Raw genomic sequence first — 25,380 nt, forward strand, 5'->3', positions numbered from 1 at the left:
TTACATCTATTGAATATTAAAAAAAAAAAAGAGATTAATCAAAAATTGAAGCTTTGTATATTTCATCACCTACAAGCACTCTCAATCTTAAATAAAATATAAATGTAAAAACATAAATAAATAAATAAATAAACAGAAAAACGAGATGATTTTTTTGTCTCGAATATTTGTCCTTCTTGGGTATTTCTATGTTTGTATATTTTATTTTTTAATGACATTTATTTATTTATATATATATTTTTTGTTCATTTTAAAATCCTTGCTTTTGTCTTGGTATTGCCGTGTGCCTATCCTCGTAATAAATGATTCAAATTTATATGCATAAATATCAAATACAGTATGTATATTTATGATACTTGTCCATGAAAAAAAAAAAAAAAAAGGAAATATAGATGCGTCGTGTTGAATGTATATAACATAAAAGAGATCGAGCGAAAAAGAGTTGAATAAAAGAATAATTTTTTTTTCTTTTAAATACAAAACGCACAAGGTCGATAATATATACGAAGAAACAGCAAAATATAACCCAAAAGAATGACGCAAAAAAAATAATAATAACAATAATGATAAATTATAAATAAAAAAAAAAATATCTCGAAATGATTTGATAAAAAATGAGTAAAGAAAAAAAAAAAAAAGTGAGTGATAAAGAGGCGTGTGAGGTGAAGAGAAAACGGATGAGACCGATGAATTTATAGATGGAGAAATTAGGAGGTTTATAGAAGCTGTGCACGGTAGCCAAACCGTAGATCATCATTAGAGGACCCGCAACTGGACTGCCACCTTCACCACCAAGCCAAAATCCCTCAACCATTAAACGCTTTTTTTTTTTTTTTTTTTTATTTAAATTTTTGATTTTTTAAAATTTATTATTGTTATTATTATTATTATTTTGATATATCATATCAAAAATTTTCAGACAACGTAATATGAAATTTCATCAATTTAAAGATATTCAAAAAAAAATTATTTCTTTAAGAATAGAATGGCTTAAAAATTTACAGTAAAAATTATGTATTTTATTTTTTTTTAAACAGTAATTATTTGAAGAAATTGTTTTTATAAATTTATATATTTTAAAAATAAATATAAATACAAGAATTTATATTTATCTAAACAGAATAATCGATAGGAATAACATGTCCCGCCCTTATGACTATATACACTCTATAAAAGTGGCTCTTGAGGGATTGAAAAAACATTTTAAAAAATCCAAGCCATAAATGAACAACAAACAATTTGTAAAAAACGCATCAAATCATTCGAAATATCTCTGCTGAATGACGATAAAAAAAAAACCATTATACATCCAGATAATGATGAAAATAATAATGAAAAAAAAAAAAAAAAACTCCAACAAGGGATGGAACTTGACACTCCTGTCCTGCCTACCATGACCTCTGGGGAATCGTCTGCCTTTTTTTTATTTTTTCCTCTTTCTTTTTGCTACCTGTTTTTACTGACCTCGTGTCATTATTATAGTTTAAATTATTTGCAAATTATTTTGTTAAATAAAATAAAAAAATTGTTTAGATGCATTTTGTGGTTTATTATTATTATTATAGTGTTGTTCAATTGTTTATCTGTTCATGTACCGCGAATATACTTGAAAACATTTAAAGCACAAGGATGTTGGTTGTAGCAAACAAATCCACAAATCCACTGGGCTTAAACTCTCTGGTAAAGGGCTTATAAATTAAATTGGTTAAGCGTTAAACTAGGATCAGTAAAATAGTCAGTGGACAATGAAGCATTGGTTGTCTTTATTAAAAATATAAAACAACTTTTAAAAATAAAAAAAATAAATCTATTAACAATTGAAAATTAAAATTTAGTTAAAATTTTTTACGCAGTATTGCTGTTTTTTACGTAGGTGGGACGCTTCGCGTCACTTACGTATTGGATTTGTCTACCGAAAATTAAAAAAAGCTCTCATTTACAAAGTAATTGTCAGAGACACTTCATGTTAGGACCAAAAAAAGCGTATTTTCAATCTCTTTAATTTGTATATTTTCGATTTTTTCTCAGATAATTATTAAAGTTGCCACTGTCAAAAATGTTAAAAACCTTTTTTTCTTTTTTTTTTTTAAATATTAAATAACTTTTTATCTGTAAGCGTGATCGATTTGCACCGACTAATTAAAAGTTTCTTTTTATTTTGATCTTTAAATCGCCACTATTTTGAAAACGATATCTTTAATACACACGAAGTTATTAGAATGCTAATAGAAAAATTTGATGTGGCTGTTTTTTTCCCGATTTACATTGGTACCCAAAAAAATCATGTTTTGTGGAGATTCGACGCGCAGTGTTGGCAGCCCTGCTCACTTACGCGGATAAACATATGTTTATGATGAAATTTCGTAGTGTTGTGACTAAACAATATGACATTTTATTTGAAAAAAAAAAAATTACACTAACTAATAATTGCACATAACCTACCGGAGTATTGAAAATTTTAATTTTCGTTATATATGATTTTTTATATTGTAATTGATAAATATATTTTTTGAGTTTTATTAAACTATCAATTGCCGACAGCATATAACCATCCAAAACACATATATAAATGTAATATATGGAGAGAATTCATGTGGTGTCTAATTGGCCAACAGATATTTCGGATTAACGTATCAGCAGGGTGCAAAATGTATGATAGTACTTCCGCCAGTTATTTGTATATAACCCTCAAGGCATCTATGATCAGTGGGGATCAGAAAAAAAAAATAAAATACTCAACGATTTATATATCAAATTTTTTTTTATATAAAAAAAACATTCTGATATGAAGGCATTAATCATAAATTTCAATACCTTCTGTGTATGTGTTTACCAACTTTTTTCATCGATATTTATCGATCGTGGAAAAATATAAAAAATAAGAAAATTTATTGAAAATAAATTCAACAAAGGGAGCGTGCCGAAATAAATAAAAAAAAAAAAATATATGATGATGATAATAATATAAAAAAGGGCACGACCTAAACAAACGAACATTTACTCGTCCATCATCGGTCCTGGATAAACACAGTGTCGTTATTCACCCCAATGTTAAATGGGCAAATTGTAACAAACCGATATATAACTAAATTACACGCTAGAGACGATAAACTTGCTAGAAAAAAAATATAAAAAATAATAAAATAAGGTAAAAAATATAGAAGCAAAGAAGCTGGGACACTTGGTTCTTCTTCTTTTTTTTAAAAAAAAAGTTTGGCAGACTAAAGGGCAGCTATATAAACACGTCAGCGAGATATTGTTACATCCCTCGACAGTCGACTGTGTACAAAGCATTGTAACTAGATGGTTTGTAATAGTAAAAATAAAAAAATAAAATTATGCCTTGGACTTCTATTCAATACTTGATGACAACAACAAGACAAATTTTATTTCCGGATACGCATGTACATACACTCACCCTCCTGACCTTTTTTTTCATTTTTTTTTTATAACAAATATTGTATTTAATTTTTTTTTTTTGTATATTTAATACATCTATGTGTACACCCGTATACGTATAAATATTTTAACGACACCCGCTGTGTTCTCATGGATAAATCTGGATCATTTTTTATTATTTTTTTTTTTTAAATATTTTAAATTTTCAATAAAAAAAAATAATTTATCTTTTTTTTGCATGCATTGTAATGTGTTAAAGTGAAATAGATTATTTCATTTATATATTAATTTAATAATTTTAAAAATAGTATTTTATTGTGGGAGAAATATCATATTTTTTATTAAAAAAAAAAAAAATTAAGGGATATTAATTATGGGCAGAGCAATGCCGAGTGTTTTGTATACAAAAAATATTTATTTTCACTTTGATTTTTAAGGTAAAATACAAATGATTTTTATGGCTTTGAATCAGCTCTATTTGCGAGAAATATTTTACAAAAATACTAAATTTTAAATAAATAAATAAAAAGTTTTTAAACTGAATTAACAAAATATTATTTATTAGTTTTTTTTTAATTAAAAATTGTTAATAATATAATAATTATTGGGCTTTTTTTTTATAAATATTATTTAAATTGAAGTACTTTGAAAAATAACATAAAAGTATTTCAAAATACTAAACTAAACTGCCGTTATTCTGAATAATCTATTGATATTTTTAAAGTAATAATACTTGCCCTTGCTATGGCACCATGGTGGTGAAGTGACATTGAGAAATTACAAGGCAGCTAAATAGCAAAAACCATTATTCTCAATATGTAAACTATTATTCTCAGCATCCAAGTAGACCGAAGCAGTGATTCTAGGACTCTTCGGGTTCTAAATTTTTATACAACGATCTCCAACACATGCTATCCTCGAAGCAAGTTGACTACCATGATGCCAGAAGTAAGCCAAGTATTATTATCCTCAAAATGTTAATACGATTTTAAGATTAAGACACCTTAGTTTGATATATTTTTAATGATTTTCATATGGTTTTTCTGAGATATTTAATTTAAATATTGTGACTATCAAAATGAACTGTAAATTGTTTACCAAGTATCCCAACAATCGTTAACCCAGTAATTATTATATTATTAATAATTAATTTTTCATTGGAATAAAAACTAGAAAATATATTTTTAATTATAAATAATAATGAACCCTTTTGTCAATTCAATTTTTTTGTTAATAATTTTTTAATTAATAATTGAGTATTTTTTTAAAAAAACAAGCAAAGTTTAGATTTTTTTTTCTGTGCAAATTGAACTGATTTAAAGCCATAAAAGACGTGTTTTTTAAGGTGGTTATGCAGCTATCACTCTTTTTTTTTTAAATATAATAAGAATGTTCTGAAATTTTGTACACAAGTAGATCTTTTTATTCTGAATACAACGGTATAATTATTTTTTTATGTTGATCGGTTGAATTTTTTGTAATTAATTATTGAAAACATTATTTAACATTGGCTCTTATGGAGATTTCAACCATTTTTTTCGGATAGAAAAAATGATGAAAAAGTCTTGAAAAAAATCACACATATACTAGAAACCGAGTTTTATTAATTGCGTGAAAAATTTTCATATGTTGATCGATCAATTAATTAGTAATTAATTATAAACTTTACAAAAATTATATGTGGCAACGTATGGCATGTTCAAACACACACACATACCCGCAATCCCATATATTCCATACGGGGCGCAGGCGCTTTTCACTTTATTTTTTTACAGTGTAGCCGGATTTCAGTTTTGTCTGTGACGTCAGAAGCGCCCCGCAACACCCGCAATGAATTTGTGCATAACCTCCTTAAGGAATATATTTTAAATTATTACTCAAAATTGAAGAGAAAAAAAATCATACTATTATTCAGGATAGATATAATAATAATAAATTATTTTTTGCAACGTTAAAGCATGATGAAATATCCAAATAAATTTTAATGACTATACAAGTTTGACTGCAGATGTTTCTCTCTAAAGGTCCGTCTTTCTTGCTTGAAACAGAGGATATAACCGACAATTTTCTGAAAATCAATTCATCAAAAAAAAAAAAATTAAGTGTAGACGAATGAATTTCCATTCTTTATTTTCACTTGCATATTCACCGACTATTTGTCAGTGTGAAAAAGGCACTCAGCATGCCATTTTCATGGTTAAAATTTTACATTGTGCATAGACAACAGAATGTCTATTAGAAATTTTAACATCTAAAGGTTTTAGCTTAAGCCAAATAACAGTAAAATTTCCAAATAAATAGGCATAGTTTTGACATTGAACATTTCATACTAAAATTTTACCTCACGTAGTCAATTTTATGTTCATTTTTTGTTCAAATAAATTGAATGAAAAAAAAAAAAGAAATTTCTAGTTATATTATAACAAAAGATATATATCTTTTTTAAATTTACTCAAATACATAGATGATGACTATGATGATGTATCCCTCTTTCAAGGCAAACACTAAAAAATCATGTACAACGTTTTTTTTTTTTTTTTTTTGAGGCTTATAAAATATAAAATAATCAACAGAAGTGTCCGCGAGCTGTCAGGTCCCATGTAACTGGTGATGCGTTCACGAGACTTGGCCTTTTAACTGTTTGACACACGTTTTTTTTTTTTTTTTCTTTTGGTGGAATATATATCTCGAGATATTATCGAAAAATCGAGCCTTCACTCAGCCACGTATTTCATTCAGGAATTTTTTTTCTTTTCTTTTTGAGTCACTTGGAGTCAATCCAAAAATTATTTTTATAATCTTACAGTGTCTGTTCACCAAACTAGAATTAAAAATAAAAATATATATAAAAATGTTAAATTTTATATAAATCATTTATCCTCAATCATCGATTTATAAAATCAGGGGATTTTTTTTATCTCAAAAATCAACATTTCTTAATCATCACGACGAGTGTTCAATTCTAACCCTCATTGTAAAAGAAAATTAAAAAATAAAAATTTTAATTCTCTTATATTTATTATCATCATAAAATTAATAATATTTATTTATTGTTTGTATTTTTTTTTTTTTTTTAAATGATAATTTATCAATCTTAATAAGTGTCACGATTAGAAATTTTGTAATTTTTTTTTCGACAGATATAGACACGCGTTTGTATGACAAAGATGAGTAAATTATTATAATTTTTTTTTTGTGTTATTATCTATCAAACGAAAGAACTTTGATCCAACTTCTGTTGATGATATATTTTCACCACAAAAGACGTACAAAATATATTTAAAACCAACAAGTTTGTATGGCATATAATTCAACTGGGAATAAATTTACGTACAACTTGAACCCTGAAAATTTATATATATCTTTTGGGTCTTCCCGGCTTTTATATAAACCCCAAGAGAATTTCATGAGTTTTCTAGTTTATCCCCACATTTAGTTAATCACCAGCAAACGACTCGTTTATTGCCAAGGATGCATACACACCCGGTGCGGTCTAACCGACCCCCTCAATTTTCTACTCTTAATAGAATTCAATGATTTTTATCTATAGTTATTATAATATATTCTCTTATGGGAATTTATTATTCATATACTCAAGTTTAACACAGATTTTTTTTCTTTGTTTTTCTATCATTATTATTTATTAAATTTATTTATTGTAAAATTAATTTGATGATAAACAAGTTTATCAAGTTAAATAGCTAATACTGTCAACAATTAATCTTTAAATTGACATTGATTGATATTTAAAATTACATAATTATATCATTGATTCGATAAGAAAAATTTGTAATAATATTAATCTTAATTTATATCCTATTAGAATAATTATTTAATGATAAAATGACATTTATATTTTTTATTTTTTTTTACTTATTACTTTTTATATTATTTTTATATAACAAAATATAAATTTGTCAAATTTGATTTACTGACTTTTATTATCCGTTAGATTTTTTTTTTTTTATTATTATTTTCAATATGAAAACAAGTGTACAATAGTTTGGATAGGATTACGTAAATTAGACCGAGAAAATTTTGGTTTTTTATATTAAAAAGATACGTCCGGTTCTCACGTGTCTAACTTTATATAAAAATATATTAAATTTTTGATAGAAAATTTATTGATAGACGAGGGGATGAATAGTGCGTATAGAATTGGACCAAGGTATCCCACCCCCAAAAAAAAATATTCAATACACAAGGTAAAAACATGAAAACGGGGCGAAACGAATTAATTTATATTTCCTGTTATACATAGGACATATTATTAACAAACAGGTAAAAAAAAAAAAAAAACAACATACAGGTTCACTGACACCTGAGAAACCTAAACCAAAAAAAATAAATAAATAAATAACAAATCATTTTTTTTTTTTTTCGATTCTTTCTCATTTTTTTTTCGATTCTTTCTCTTTTTTTTTTTTTTCTTTTTAATTTAATTTATTTCTATTTTTGTGAGTGTGTATTAATTTTTTTTTTTTTCTACTGGAATGTATGAATCATATAATTTTATATTTGAAAAAAAAAAAAAAATAGAAATCTTGGTGATGGTGATGATGATGAAAGTTATAATTGGGTGAATTTTCCTTGTGGCAGATGTGGTGGGTCTGATTTAAAAAAAAAAAAAAAAATGTATAAAAGTGTAGATGCAAACTCGTAACGATCACGATTGAGCGCCTCCATTCAAAATGATATTCTTTTCATCCCGCCTTTTATATTCCATTCTTGCTCGACCACTCACCGGGTCCTTCAAACACCAATTTCAAACCTCGAAATTGAGCCCAAAACGAACCGAATAAAATCAACAAAAAGTAAAATTTTTTAGTAAAAAAAAAAAATGAAATAATTAAATGAATATATTATATAAAAAATAATAAATATGTTTGGTATTTTTTATTTTTTAAAATTGTCAATTTGTTATGGTTTTTAAGGCAAACAGACATGCAATTTTTAAAACGACAGACTGGCACACAGACGTCCATCCCTTATGCATCGTCGCGCTTCCAAGATTTATTTTCTCTCTTATTTTGCTGTGCACTTTTTCGATTAATCGCAAGCACTCTTTTTATTATTATTTTTTTTTTTATTCATTATTTTCACTTGGCTACCGAGTGGCTATTCAACATGATGGTAAAAATGTTAGGGATATAACAGACATATAACACATCGAAGAACACACAAGTATTTTGCAAATATATTTTTATATACACACAAGCATGAATTTGTATTTCAGATGTAGATTTACGATCGAATAATTGAACGCAAGGTTTTTGCGTTCAAGCTAACAAATGTGTATATTTAAACCGGTTTTAATATGTGATGTTTCAAGTATGTTTGTGCCGCGTATTATACATGCTCATATATGAATTAATAATATTTAAAAAAAAAAAAAATCATACGACGGTAGCTAGGAATTTTACTACTCTATTCATTCTCCGGGTTTTTTTTTAAATTTATTTATTTTTTTATTTTCTATAGGGTACATTAATCGTCGCACAACGAATAAATTTGAAATATATTTTTTCAAATTTGTAGAAAGTCATTTAATTTGTTTTTTTTTTTTTTTGGAGTAAAATTTTTTTTAAATTTATCTGATATATTTTGCGACTAATTTATTATTAATTTATATTCTAATAGAAATTTTTTTTAATTAAAAAAATTTGATTAGATGGGAAAAGAAAAATTGCTCCAAAAATATAACTAAAAATTTTTTTACTTTTTTTTTTTTTGAATATAAAATTTTAATAAATATTGTAATATTTTAAATTTGCAATAATTATTTTTTGTCATTATAATGATTTTAATGAAATTAAAAAAAAGAATATATTATTCTTATTAATTATTATTTATTATGCGTTTAATTATAAACTAAAAACTTTTAATTTAAAAAAAAAATATTTCGTTAATTTCCTAAATATTTATAATAAAGTTAATGAAAAAAAAATTGTTAAATTATTTAAGGATGAAAAATTGAAAAATTTGAAAAATATTAAAAGTGAATTATCAAAAATTAAATATCCATTGAATTGGAGTTGATAATAATTTTTTTTTTCTTCAAAAAGTTGATCAGTTTATAGCCAATTTAACTCTGGAAAAAAGAGAGATAAAAAGTTGCCCATGTTTTCCGCAATATGACAATAATACTTTCCAACTATCGAATTGAAAAAAAATAAAATAAAATTCTCTTCTTAGTTTATCCATGACTGGAAGATTTCCCATCAAGATTTGGTACAGCGACGCAAGCATGCATTCCACCTGAATGAGTAAAACGCTCTTCTCAATTGAGGGGGGTAAAAGTGAACGTAACACAAAAATGAAGAATAAAATTGAAAAGAATAAAAGAGAAAATAGAAAAAATTGTGCGACATAGATGCGTTTGTATTACGATACCAGGAAAAACTTGGTGACCCATCAAAACTAGAAGAAAAAAATATAAAAAAAAAAGATTACAAACGTTTTTGCGGCTCTTTAGTGGGAAACGATGTAAACTTTTGAGTTTTTTATACAAATATATTCTTTTTTTTTCGTTTTATATATAAGTTCAAGATTTGAATCTCGAGTGCGGTCCTTGACGACCGACGCCTGTGGTGCGAGGATGCTACTTAGTGTTCATCATATTTTTTTTTTTTTTTATTCATTTTTTTATTTTTCTAAACACACTGCCTCTCTTCCGCCCCACAACCCCCTTAGAAATACCTTTTTTTTTTTTGTACTCAATGAAAATATACTGTACCCTTAACACATCGATGAACATTTTCACGCTTTTTTTTTTTTTTCTACACTCAATAACCGCATAGTACATTAAAAATCCCGAAAAATAAACCACAATAATTAATTTACAATAATACAAAAAATCAATATCCAAATTCATTCCTAAATTTTTAAAACAGAAAAAAAAAAAAACCGTAATTTTGCATAGATAAAATTTCTGAAATATAATATTTAAAAAATAATAATAAAACTTTAACATTTTTTTTATTCAAAAAATAATAAAATAAAAAATTTTTTAAATTAAAAAATTGTAGATTGTGGTTAACATAATACAGTGGACTATTTTTATTTTATTTTTTTTTTTTACTTTAACGTAGTAAAAGCTTTTAGGGTGCATTAGTCGGCATCACGCTCCGTCACTTTTTGTTAAGGGTTAATATATACACCTAAATCGCAAAAATAAAAAGCAAAAGATTGCCTAGATTTTTTTATATATTTACAAAGTCAAAAGAGAAAGAGCTAGCATGTTAAATAAAAATGAAAATAAAAAAATTAAAAAACTTGTTATTTTTTTAAAGAACATATATATTTATAAATAAAAAATTATTAAAAAAAAAAAAAAAAGCATAATGATAATAATAATAATAAATAAAAAAGAGCAATGGAGTGACTGGGGTCATTAAAGTCCTTGAGAAAGCGACAAAAGACTCGCGAATGAGGGAGTTAGGGTTGTATACGATGTAAAAGTTGCAGTGGCACAATCGTTAATTAAGGGGTGAGGACTCCCGGGGTCACAAACTATATACTCATAAATTTATTTATCACATATACACCTTAGTTTAATACAAGAAAAGGTATATAACAAGATTCTCATGATTTGCATCATCTTGTGTGGGTATTTTATACACACACACATTCACAAAATCATCTAAATAAATTTATACATAACAACGAACAAGTCACAAAGTGGGCGGGATAACAAAAAATATATGTTATCTAAAATACCATCGTTAAAGAAAAAAAAATAAAAATGAAATTTGCCATTAAAAAAAATTTTATATATATGAAAAAAAAATTATAATAATAATAAATTTATTTAAACTCATTTTTCATAAATATAAAAAATTTTTTTTTTCAATAAAAATTGTGTCTTAATTGGATCAAAGTATAAATTTATATTTATATCGATAATTTTTTTAAATAATTCATATATTATTATGGATTTAATTTAAATATGTTTTACAATTAAAAAAAATTTTTTTTTTGATATAATTTTAATTAATTTTGAATGATATATATTATTAAAATGCAATGGTATATATCTTGGTTTTATAATGTTGCTTTTGTATATACCAATGTCTTTTATACACAGTGTTACGTACCAAGAAGATATTAACCATAAAAAAATTTAAAAAAAAAGTGTATAAATAAATAAATATTTTATATAAGAAAAAGCACATTGGTCTCGAGGCTTGACCACGTTAGATGACACATGGTAGTTCACATATATAAACTTGGCTCGAAGGCTTTTATACATATTCAACCAAGAAATCATGTGTTATAAAAATTCTCATCATACAAATTTATAAACATTCATATACAAATGAATCCAACGCATGAACAAAATGAGTGAGAGAATATAAAAAAACATAAATAAATAAAAAGGTGAAGGAGGAGATTTTTTTTTTTAAATATTTTTTTTTATTATTGCCGGTTAGAAAAGAGGCTGATCATTTTTGTGAATATCTTGCCGACGACCAGGAGAACACAGTAGCGGCAGATAGCCATAAATATAAAATATGTCCACTGTCTTTTTTACCCTTTCACACTAACACCTCGAGGCAAGAAAAAGTCCAAAAAAATTTTTTTTTTTTATTTATTTTTATTATATTTATCTTCATTTATTGTATTATATTTTCTTTATATTTATTTTCATAAATATATATATTTTTCATCCAAACGAACTTTAAATTTTATATATAAATTTAATATTTTTGTGTTTGTGTGTGTTGGCAATCTCAACACCTTTGTGTACCACATTCCTTTTAAATTTTAATATTTTTTTTTTTATTAAAAATTTTAGATACTTGTTTTGGAGTGATGTTATATAAATATTACGAATTTCTATTTTTAAGGAGCAAGGTTATATATTAATATTTTTTTTGATTGATGTTTTTATTAATTATTTTATATTAATATTTTATAATTAATTATTCATTGTTAAATTTATTATTTTATATGTGTAATTATTCATAAAACATTTGTCAAAAAAAAATAAATAGATATATAAATTTTTTAATGCTTAAATAGTTGACAAGCCGGATTTAAAAAGACACGTATAATTAAGACAACCAGTAAAGTTTTTATATAAAATATCATAAAATCAAATATGATCTATAAAATATGTATATATTGTTAACAAATAGATTAATTTTATTTATTATAATAATAATATATATTATATTTCATGATATATTAATTGTAAAAAGATAATTTTAAATAATTGTAAATTGTTATTGAAATAAATATTAATTTTTTTATGTCAATCACTCAATTAATTATTGATGAAATAAAAAAGAGTCGTTGTAAAATTATCAGAGCTCAATTTACGATCAAACTGAGACAATTGTTGTCATTGAAATATAGCACAATACAAGAATAAATAAATAATAATAAAATAAATCATTCGAATGGGAATAAAATTGGTGACTTGTTCTGGATCGATCGGTAGAAATGATAGTGTCTAAAGATCACAAGATCCATGAATAATCATTTGTGTATTTTTTAAATATAATTTCGCTGAGAGTTGCGCATGATCATTCGACAGAGATACAAACACATAGTCGAATAAAAAATATAATTTTTTTTTTATGTTTTTTCGGAGCAGTGAAATGCCAAAGGAAACCCGTTCTCATTATTATATTCATATTCAGACATCGAGGTGGCGGTGCGTTGGCAACAGCAGCCAAAAAAAAAAAAAAGATGAAACATATATATCTACAAATTCATGCAATAAAGATAAAAAAAAAATAATATAAAATCAACAAAAAATGAGACAACAAATATATGAACATAAATATATAAATATATAATAATAAAAAAATGGAGAAAGAGAGATATTGAGAAGAAAAAAAAAATTACTGCTATAGATATAGTGGTATAAAAATCTCTATAAAAAAATTAAAAAAGTGCCGACCAAGAAGCGTAACCTTCTCCGGAATAAACTACAATAGTTAAAAATTTTTCAAATATATATATTCTAATTTTACTGGCTTGTGAGTATTTTATTTTTCAAACTCAACGACACAGTGTTTTTACACCTGCATCAAGCAGCTCAATATAAAACCAAAAAATAATTAATAAATTCTAAATGAATATATCCAAATTGTCCATTAATTATTATTAAAAAAAAATTTTTTTTTAAACAACAAACTACTGGTTTTTTTAATGATAAAACAAATTATTATTATTACATAAATTAAAATGCATTAAAATTCATATTTTTATGTTAAAAAGTTTTTTTTTTTTTTTTGAAATTATTAGCGAATATTTTTAACAAAAAATATTTTTATTATATTGAGATTGGTGAAAGTATATTGAAATAAATAAAATGTTATTTTTTTTTTCAGCCCAATGTTGGTATATATGATTGCGTTTGATCAGCCGACATCCTTCAGCTTCCGAAGAATGTCACGAACATTTTGTTCGCAGGTGTGTTTCGTTTCTGTCCGACGCATATTTCTCGCCTTTACTCATTTTTGCCGGCACCTTTTTCTGTTACTATTATTTTTTTTTTTTTTTCATTTGATTCATCTCTCTCTCTTTCTCTCTTTTTTTCTATTATTTCTTCTTGAAGTCTCTTCAGCTTCCAAAGTATCTGACAGTGGATATACAGACATTGAACTTCTTCAACTTCAACCCCCTGTTGAGTTTCACGAAACCGCTAATTGGCTAAGGTAAGAGACTATATAACCATTCAACGTTTTCTTTTCATATTTTTTTTTTTTTCTTCACCTCAAAAGTGTCTTTTTATTCTCTTTTTTTCACCCCCTCATCAAATTCCTCTCCTCATTTTTAACTTAAAATATTGAAGGAGAAAAAAAAAAAAAATAAATAAAAGTTTTGGTAAAACCATATGCAAGGTACGAAAAATTATTTTCAATGCCTCAGGGGAAATGCCGGTTTTGAAAAAATGACAATGATTATCAGCTACTGCTCGGTGTCTTTGTTGTCTCGAAACACAGTTCAAGTTTGCATTTTAGACCCCCCCGGGATAGTAGGAAAATTTTTTTTTTCTATCCTGCTTGTTTTTTTTTTTTTTTTTTCTTTCTTTTCTAGTTTTATGTTTCTAAGAATCAACAGTTTTTATTTTTGGTAAAATAATAGTCGTTAGAACTTGTTACCAACATGTGCAGGGCCGTAAAATGTCTAGGGGTTCTAAAATTCTTTCCAACGAAAAAACATTTTCAAAAACACGTTTAGAAGGGGTAACCACCCCCTATTTTGTTCAATTAAATAAAAAAAAATGACTAGATTGACCAATATAACGGCTGGATAAATTAAATTAAGCTAAAATAAATTTGTAAAATATTTATCAATAGTTAAAGCTGCTTACAAAGGAGGTAATCGCTCCCCCCCCCCCTTCCCGCCCATCCAATTTGAATTATTTTTAAAAAGTTGGAACGTTATTTAAAGTATTTATAATTATTTTCTAAATGTCTTTTAACTCAACTTAATCTAACGTTTTTTTTCAGAGTTAGAAATTTTTTGAAAATAAATTTCTCTCAAATAGGAATGGTGACCCCCTTTGGGCGTGATTTTAATTATTAATATTTTTTATTTAATTGTTTTTTTTAGATTAAATTAATTTGTTGTGTTATTGGTATTGATTTATTCAATATATGTTAGAAAAATAAATACACAGGGCCCAAACTGACTTGGTTTTTGAAACTTTACTGCCAACTTGATGCCCGTTTAGTATTGAAAAATCAAAGAGAAATTTTTTCTTACAATGACATGTATATACATCATCAAAGTTAAATATTAAATACACATTTTTTTTGTTTAATAAAATATTTTTAATATGAAAAATAAATTACGTAAAGTTATGTTGATTTTAAAATGAAAAATTTAATTTTTTAATCTTTGAATTATAAATAAATATATATGAAAAATCAAAACAGCATGCTGTCATTTGAAATGTTTTTTTTGATAACACACAGATGTTATTTTATATTAAAATATACTTAATGTATTGTATTATTTATTTAAACAAAAAAAAAAAAATAAGTGAAATGTGTCTAAGGTGCATATGGACCCGTCGTTCATTGGTTGATCTTGATTGACCCCGTCGGTGACTGACGTCTTCATGTCTGGCTCTGCGGGGCATTCCTTGTATTCGCATTGTATTATGCCGTCTTTCATATTATTTAATCATTTTTAATTTATTTATAATATTATTTTCAAATAAACATATACGGACATATCAAAACCACAAATTTTATACATCAAAAACAATATTTAATCGTCATAATTTAACGACTAAAAAACCATGTCAAGCGTTGGAAAAATTAAAAAACATTTAATAATAATTAATATAAGAAAAAAATATATATAAACAATTTTTTTTAATTTCTTTAAGTCGATTGTCGAATTGAATGAATTTTTAGAAAATGGAAGTAAATTTTGTGAATAACGAGGATAAAAATGGGAAAAAATAAATGAAAAGAATGAAAAAAAAATTCAAAGAATTAGCAGCAATGACAAGGCATATTTAGCTATTGGCAAAAAAAAAAAAAGAATAAAGAAAAAAAATACCGACAATCAGAGAGACTGGCAGGGAAAGATGATAAAATGATTGCAAAAAAAAAATCAGATAAAAAGGGTAGATGCAATATATTCTTCCCCTTTTTTTTTTTTATTTTACAAATGCATGTCTGTATGATTAAATTAAAGGACTATTACGAGGGTGAATTAATTGACGATAATTGATTTAACGAACCATCAATTTGAACGGATTTTTTATTAACAATATTTTATTTTATTTTTTGATTCGAGTAATGATCTATTATCTCCTAATGATATATTTGCAAAATAATTTTTTAAATTGTTTTTTATATTTTCTATTAATAATTTAATGTTAATTGATAAGCAATTTGTAATTATAATTTATGATAATTAAAATATATTAATTTTTAATTGTTTAAAATAATTTTACTCCAAAATGTTGGGAAATATTTATTTTGGAGTAAATATTTTCATTTATTTTGGAGTAAATATTTTTCATTTATTTTGGAGTAATATTTTTCATTTTTTTGGAGTAATATTTTCATTTATTTTCTTCATTTTTATTTATTTCTATTTATTTTAATTAATAAATAAATATTTATTTATTTATAATTTATTAATTTCATTGTTTGTTTACATCATCAAAAAATTTTACAATTAAAAATTTTCCATTGTTGTGATTTTCTTAATATCAATATGTGTATTTTAAATTAAAAAAAAATTAATTAATTAAATTTCATCTTAAATAAACTATAAAATTATTACTACAAAAAATTTAGTTAATTAATTAATTTTAATTTTACCTTTGTGATGAATTATCCTCGGTTGAAAAAAGGAAAAAAAAAAAAACACAAATTTTTACGTAGAAATTAAAAGTTACAATTTCAGTTATTTACAACAATTCACAATAAATTGTCATTCACTTATATTTAAAAAATAAAGTAACTATTAAAATCATTGATGACAAAACACATAATATTTCTAGCAAATGAAAGTCTAGCTTAAAAATAACGAAAATAAATAAAATTAAAATCTAAATTCATCAAATAAATCACCCAATCAAATTAACCATAAACACCTTCACAAAATGGCAGTTTTAAAAAACAAATAAATCGCAAATGTCCGAACAAAATAACTGCAGGACAACTATAGCCAAAATAAAAATATTATTACCAAATTTATCCTATTGTTTATGTTTAAAATACAACCCTTTTTTCTGGTTTTAATTATTATGATTATTATTATTTAAATTGTTTTTTTTTTTTAAATATTTATTCTGGTTGTATACGTGTTTTATTTATTTTATTTTTTTTTATATGTTAAAGTGGCCGTCGTTGTCCTGTCGCGTCCACGAGTGTATATCTCGAGAGCCTCTCCGCGCTCCTGCGCGGCTCCTTAGTTTTTTGGTACCGCCGCAGTCAGGGCGCTGTTAGCATACATTTAACAAACACATTTATATAACACATATACGCAATGATATTTCAACCCGCGGATAAAATGTATATAAAGTGGGGATGATGATGATGATGATATAAAATAAGTGGGAGTAGAGAAATCAAGAGCGTCAACGAACCTCGTCGATGGACCAAGTAACAGACGCGCGCGTTAGTCTCAATTCTCGTTCAAAATCATAATCATATATATATATTTTTGAGAGGAGAAAATCGACAAGCATAAAAAACAAGCCAAATAAAAAAAAAAACTCGGAGAAATGGAAGTGTTTTGGGTGGGGAAAAATTTGATCATGAGCGCAGCCTCCAAGTTGGACCAAAATGGCCACCAAAATGTCACAGGATTGGCAGATGAAAAAGCGATTGGGCGTGGTCGAGCATATTTCAACCTCGATAAAATTTTCTTTTTTTATATTATTTTTTTTTTTTGCCAATGTATTTTGACGATCAAGGAGGGGACTACATGATATTCACAGAATTATTTTGCTCTATTTTGATTTGCTATAAGCATACAGAGTGGGAGATTATAAATGAGAAAAAAAAAAATATATGTATCATATTGGGGGTTGGTTTTTTCAAGAGGTATAGTTTATGCAATTTAAGGGGTGGAAGGGGGGTTTAATAAGAGTACGAGATGCAAAAAAAGTAGGGGGTAAATAAAAAAGTGAAATTATATATGAAATGACTGTGAGATGAAGTACAGAAAAGTGAGGCAATGTGAATAGACTTTTTATTGGCCTCTTTTTTTTTTTTTTACTTTTTTTTTTTGCTACAGAATCTTTTATCAATTTTTTATTTTTTCTTGACTTATCATGTATACTATATTTTTCAAAATGAGCACTATAAAAACTCGTGAATTTTTTATGAAAAAAAAGACATTTTTCATGATAAATATATTTTTTTTTTCATCAGATTAATTGGAGTAACTATTTATCTAAAATTTTTTGTATAAATTTTTTTATTAATAATGAAAAAAAAGGTCAAATATTTGCTACTACATTATTAAAAAAAAAAACTCGTTATTATTTTTTTTTTTTTCTGAAAATAATAATTGTTTTTTTATTTAAATTTTTTATTGCGATTATTATTTATTCATGTGCTACCTCATTTTGCATGATATTTAAACTTTCAAAAGCCATAAATTATTATTTTTAAAGTTTTATAAGAATATTATTTTGTTTTTTTCAATTTTAAATTATATCTATTAATTTATTATTGAATTTTTAAGTTGTCTGTGAGTTTGACAGTGATGAAACATTATATAAACAATAATTTGTTATAAAAATGAATAATAATATTTATTTAACATTTGTAAATTATATAAAAATATAAATTTATTCAAATTCAAAAGATGAATAAACAATTTAACAATATAATAAACAAATTTCTAAACAAAATTTTTTTTCAACAACTCTTTTCTTCATTTTCTTTTCATGGAATCACCCATATATAAACACAGTATACAAAATATTCAATGTCATGACGAATCCTGTTGAATGGCTTGATCATTAAATCCAAATTTCCAATGACAGCCTATTTTCAAAGACTTCAAAACACATTTCCATCGACAAAATATATTTTTAAATTTCCCTCAATAATTCCTTCAATCAACCAGAACACATAAATATCAATTTTCAAAAATAATCTACTAAAAAATCATTAGCTCACTCCAATCAATTACCAACAAAACAAGTAAAACAATTTTTCGTATATTTAAATAAAATATAACAGTGAAAATTTCACGCCTTCTGTGTGTTTTAATTTGTGGAAAGCGAACATCTGTTTTAAGTATTCTCGTATAATAATAATCATCATGATGATGATAATCATAGTGTACATAGTTTATGTATATACAAAGTGATATATTCGTTGTGCATACAATAACAATGAGATTGTCGGTGTGGTGGTCAGATCCCAGCAAGACATCACACATCAAACCCATCGAGGAACCATCGTCACTGGCGTCGTTTCGATCATCAATAGTATATATATATTCGTTGTTGTTGTTGTCCTTGTTGTCATCATCATCCTCATCAATACTAAAATACATTCATCCCTTTTTATACAGACAATATATATATTCGTCGTCCTCACACCCCAAACATTGTGTTGGTTAATCCGACGGGCGAATGTTTGACAGAATAATTTTCACGTTAGCGGGGTGGCATTATATGCTTTTATGTGTGAAACTCCAATGAACAGCATTGTCATCAATAAGCCGTATCCCACACCGTTTGCTTTTGTTACACATATCCCAACACAGAGTATAAAAACCATTGGACAAACGAAAATATATATATTTTTTTTTTCTTTTTTATATTATAACACGGGGTATGTACAAAAATCAAATGAGATATTTTTATTTTGCATTTTCATATTGGGATATTACTATTTTTTTTTTTTTTGAAAATTCAATTGAATTTTATTATGCAGTTTTTTCTTTTTTATTTTGGACCAAGTGACTTGCTTTGAGAATTTTGAGATGAAAAAAAAAAAATGTATACGTTATTTGTTGAGGATTTTTGTTACAGAGTATAAATAAAATATGTCAACGCGATCATATATGTTTTAGACTTTTGAGATGAATAGAAAGACACACGCCCTGTGATGGGCATATTGGAGCTGTGAAATACATGGTGTTGTTTATTGTATGCTAGACACGTTTTCAAACATTCAATGAATTTTTTGATACATGAGATTGTAACAATGGTCATTTTAAAATATTGCCACTTTAATATCAAAATATATATCAAATTTCATGTGAAATTAAATTTTGATTATAAATTTATGTTTTATCTTATTTTCTCTAATTAATCTTGAATTTATAACGTTAATTTGTTCAATTTTTAAATATAATTTTACAAGAGCAAGAATGGAAAATTAAATACTATTTTCTTTTTCAAGACGAAATATTATTTATTGTAAAATATTTGTTGTCAATTAAATGACAAAAATTATTATTCATCTTGTTTATTTGCAAGGAAGTTTTGAATATTCATTACTCAATTTAAATTTAGTATTTTTTTCTTAAAAAGTAATTCTAAATTTCAAATAAAAAACTGATATATTTTATAGCTAATTTTCCACTTATAGATATTTTTTTATTTTCATAAATATAATGTCATTTATAAAAAAGGAAATTTGATTCTTCTGTGTGCCTTTTTTTATTTTTTAAAATTATTTTTGAGATATAAAAATACCAAAGGCATGTCACTCGACACCAAATCAAATAAAATACGTCAAAAATATGTCAAACTCAACAACAATAGTCAAGACCATTGAAAGAGCAGCTAATTTTTAAAATTTCGAAAAAATATTTTTATTTTTTCAAATTGATCATACAATGTCAAATAAATATCAGGTATTATAAAAATTTTGACACTATTATTTTTCTGCTCTGATATAAATATATAAAAAAAAAAAATGATGGAATGTGGTATATAAAAAATTCAATTCAAATAAAAAATAAAAATTATTATAAAAAATAAAATAAAAAAATCACAAAGATGAGATTTAAAAAAAATATATATATATTTATCAAGACGAAGGTGATGATAATTTAAAATTAAAATTAAAAACTTGTTTTTTATTTTTAAATATAATATTAATATTAATAATAATAATATAATTTTGTAATTTGAGTGTCAATTTGATAAAATTCCTCTGGCATATGCAGAGTAAAATTAATGCAGAAATAGTTTGATCTCCCAGATCGTAAAGGGAGATGTTTGTGAGTTGAGAGATGGATAATCTAGTCAATTTGACACCCCCATCGAAACCTAATGGACTCGAGTGTCCCCCCAATATATCCAGCTGTCCATTTAAGGCACTAAACTCACATGTCAACATCTTAAATGTCAACTTTTACTTCCGGATTTTCAATTGAATTGATAAAAAATTAATTTATTTAAATATGACAAATAGAATTATTAATTTTTGTATTTTTTTTTTTTTTTTTATTATTTATTTGACGAAGGGGGGTTTATTATATTACTGTAAAAAATCATCATCAAAAAAAATTATGACGATAAATATAAACAACAAAAATGACTTTTTCTTCGACACTGTTTACCAGGCGTTAAGGAAAAAAAACAAAAAAAAATATATAATAAAAAAAGGTGCTTAGATAAACGAGGTAATCCGTTGAATCCGGTTTTTTTAAAAGTGTACAATATGGTTGAAGATATTTATGTTTTTTTTTTTTATTCTTGATAGGTTATTATCCGTTTATCCATTTTTCCGGTGACCACTTCTTGGCTACTGTTCACCCAAATTATATTTTATTACGAGACTGATCTCGCACGCCTTCGTCGCACGTTCATTTATCGTTTTTTATATATTTATATATAATTATAATAAATATCTAATTGTCAAATTCCTTGACCGTCGTTGAATGACATTAATTTTAATCCCTTATTTTATTTTTTTTTATTTCACAAACGGAAAATTTAAATCAAAAATCAAATAACTAAAAATTTTTGTTTTCAAATAAATTTTGTCTTAGCTTTGTGTATAAATAGACACTTTTTTTTTTTTTTTTTTATGGAATATATTTAAGAAATTGTGGTTTAAAAAGTTCATATATTTATTGATATAAATAATTAATATATTGCAAAGAGAAGGGGGATAGTTAGAAGATAAAAACTTAATTGTAAAAAATTATTGAAGACTTGATAATGAAAGATGATAATTTATGAATTCATTTGATTCTTTTAATTATTTTTTTCTGACAATGATGATGTTTTTGTACGCTTTTGATATTTTACTGGCTAGAAATTTGAGAATGTGAATTTTTACAAATATATTTACAATGCGTATAAATAATTTTTAAAAATGCATAAAATAATTACGAGTGTTTTGGTTTGAAATAAATTTGAATAACGATGCAAATGATAATTGGTCGATCAACGATAACAACGCATGCCATTGGTATTAAATTATCATCACCGAGTAAAAATATATAAAAGCAACTTGACTGTTTTACCAGCAAACGAGGATATAAAAACAATTTTACCTTAAGGTAAATATAGTTTAAATATTTTTAAAACTATATGTATTATGAAGTTTTAGATAATATTTTCATCAATTAGTTTTAATATCACAAGGATATGTGCAACTTTTTTTGTAACAGTTGTGTCAATGCGATTATAAGCTAAGTAAAATCCTAAATTTTCAGCGAATGTTCATTAATCCCACTTAGGTATTCCAATAATCACAAAGTAGTTCTTCTGTCAACTTGATAAAATTTAAATAGGTTAATATAAGTCTATAGGCATTATATTGGAGTACTTTCTGAAAACACTTGCATGTATCCAACAATAATTTCTTAAGACACTTAAATATCATCACTTAATTACATATATGTACGATTAAAGGTAAAAATAATTGATCCATACAAAAAATTATTTAAGAAGTATATTTATTTATGAACTATTTTTAAAATAATGTCTTGTCATTTAAATTTTTATAATTCCAAGCTATATAGAAAACAAGTAATAATAATAATAATAATGTTCTTTCACGATATCAACCTGAATAATGCGGGTTCATGTATATAATTATCATCCATGTCAACATCCAACCATTGAGATGTAGATATTGATTCAAAAAATTTTCTTATTGACGAATCACATGTTATTATGTGTAAAATAATACCATTTGTACGATTTTTAGTTGCCTTATCAGCAGCAATAACCAAGTCATATGTAATATTATGTATACAAGTGACATTAATCTTTTTAAGATCTGGGTTATTTTTTATAAGTTGAATGATACCATCATCAGTAAGTTTCTTGCAATGAATACAATACAATTCTTTTAATCCTTTCAATTTACTAATAAAGCTGTCTGTAATATCAAGAAAGCTTACGTCTAGTTTTTGTAAATTTTTCAACTCTGTTAAAGCAACGAGAGCTGTTTCAGTAATAGCACTGCAACTTTCAATTTCTAAACTTTTCAGGTTTTTACAATTATTAGCAATAGCAGTCATTGCACTACTGCTAAGATTTATCATCTCACGCAAATTGAGATGTTCAAGATATTGTAATTTTGATAACTCATCAAGACGAGCAAATGGTACAACATCACATCTACCAATTTCTAAACGTTTAAGTTTTTTACAATTGTTTGAAATTGCAATTATTGAATCCTCAATTTTGTACGTTTGACCGTTAATTGTGCTATTGTTATTCTTGATAATCTCAAGTTGATATAAACAATAAAAAACTAAAAAACCCCCCACTTGGATTGAATTTACGTGATCGCAGCTAGATGTCTACGTCACCAACATGGTTTTTGATAACGGTATTTTCATATGAAACTTCTAATATTAGAAGTTTCAAGTGTTAAATAAAAAATTATAAATAATAACAAACAAATAAATTGGGCTGTTATTTATTGTCAGCTATTAAAAGTGTATTATCAAACTACATCTAATAATTTTACTGATTACTTTACTTGTTGACAAATCAATCAATAAAAAGGCCACCAAGAACCACTGAAACTAAGCTATTGTTGTTTATTTTTACTATTAAATTAATATTATTCAAAAATTAAATAAATATATTTTCACGAAACCATTATGTTGCTGATGTTTCATTAATTGCTATCATTATATTTTTATAAATAAATTTGTAACAACAATTTGTTATTTTATGTTGATATATATTTGTAGATTTGCTCAAGATCCATTGATGAAGTTGATATCATTCTATAATGGGTTCTGATGTAGCCCAGAATAATCTTAATAATATTGAAAAGTTCCAGCCAGGTCAACCAGTATCAATTGATACAATGAAAAATATAATAAAAAATAAAACCCAGAAATTGGATAAGGCACTTCATACTGCTGCAAATAGTGAATATTGAGGGTAAATATCAAACAATAATCATTATAAAAATTGAAAAAATAAAGTTTAAAAATATTGTGGTAATTTTTTTCGGGTCATTTAGAACAACATTGATTATGCTGAATGATTATTTATCTTCCGATGAATTAAATGCAGCTGATATACAGAATTTCAAACAGTATAATTCCCAAGGAAACACTTCATTTACTTTGCATGTAAGAATTGTTATTAATTTTGTTAATTTAAGCTTTATATAATGACAATTGATATTTTATTTTTCAAGTGGAACAAAATCCCTGACAACAATTGACACTACTGAGCTAAACAAGAGTGAAAAAATGATTCTGGATTTAGTTAATCAAGTAATTAACCAAAATAAAAAATATAATTAAACTATAAATATTTAAATAATTTTCATGTTGTATTGTCAACAGGTTTCTGATGGATGCATGACATTCAATTAAACTTTACCATCTTTCAAAGTATTTGGAGTTGAAGATAAAAAGGCAATGGCTTGAGAATTTGATCTTAAAACATGTGATATCAAGAAAGAAATGAATGCATATATTTTGGTAATAAAAAAAAGTTATTTATTAATTAATTTTGTATATTAAAATTTGATATGTTTTAGGCAAAAAAAGAATCATCAATTTGATCATGAAAAAAAGTTGAAGTTGACTTTGATCTTGATCAAGATAAAATTGTTATTAAAAAAGGTGAACTTGTTGATAGAAGACTACTTGTATGGTCACGAATTTATTCCAATACCAGGTTTGTTTTTATTAAAATAAATAAATCAATTATTTGAAACAAAATTAATTCTTGTCGGTTTTACTAATCAAGATTTAGTTGAACTTTTTCAACGCATGTTTATTAATATAGTGATGTATCCTCAAGTCTTTCAAATTCTTGCAATATTTAACGTTTGTATTTGCTAAGTCAGGCATCATAGTGCAAGAAATAGCGAGATACTTACTGTAAGTTTTTTAAGTTTATCCATTTTTCAAAAGGGATTTGAGACACACATCATATATATTCCAAATTAGCGAGTTTTTTAAATAGAGAAAACCCTTTTATATCATATACTTGAATGTTAAGATGCACAAGTGTTGTTTTTTCTTCTATTTCTTGATAACAACTGTCTAAACAGAGGCGATGTACTGTCAATTTTTGAAGATTTT

At 25.2% G+C, this 25,380-nt stretch overlaps 1 protein-coding gene across 4 annotated transcripts in view; it reads right to left on the reverse strand.

The window, feature by feature from the left end:
- Nucleotides 1–17,300, reverse strand: part of LOC122851748 (homeobox protein OTX2-B-like) — a 64,495-nt gene extending 47,195 nt beyond the window's left edge. For all 4 annotated transcript variants that reach the window (XM_044151191.1, XM_044151192.1, XM_044151189.1 and 1 more), the window contains exon 1: nucleotides 16,704–17,300. The gene's annotated coding sequence lies outside the window, so the exon portion shown is untranslated. The remainder of the gene's footprint in view (nucleotides 1–16,703) is intronic.
- Nucleotides 17,301–25,380: the final 8,080 nt, after the last annotated feature.

The sequence above is a fragment of the Aphidius gifuensis genome, linkage group LG3 (genome assembly GCF_014905175.1).
Source record: "Aphidius gifuensis isolate YNYX2018 linkage group LG3, ASM1490517v1, whole genome shotgun sequence".
In the NCBI taxonomy this organism is placed as follows: Eukaryota; Metazoa; Arthropoda; class Insecta; order Hymenoptera; family Braconidae; genus Aphidius; species Aphidius gifuensis.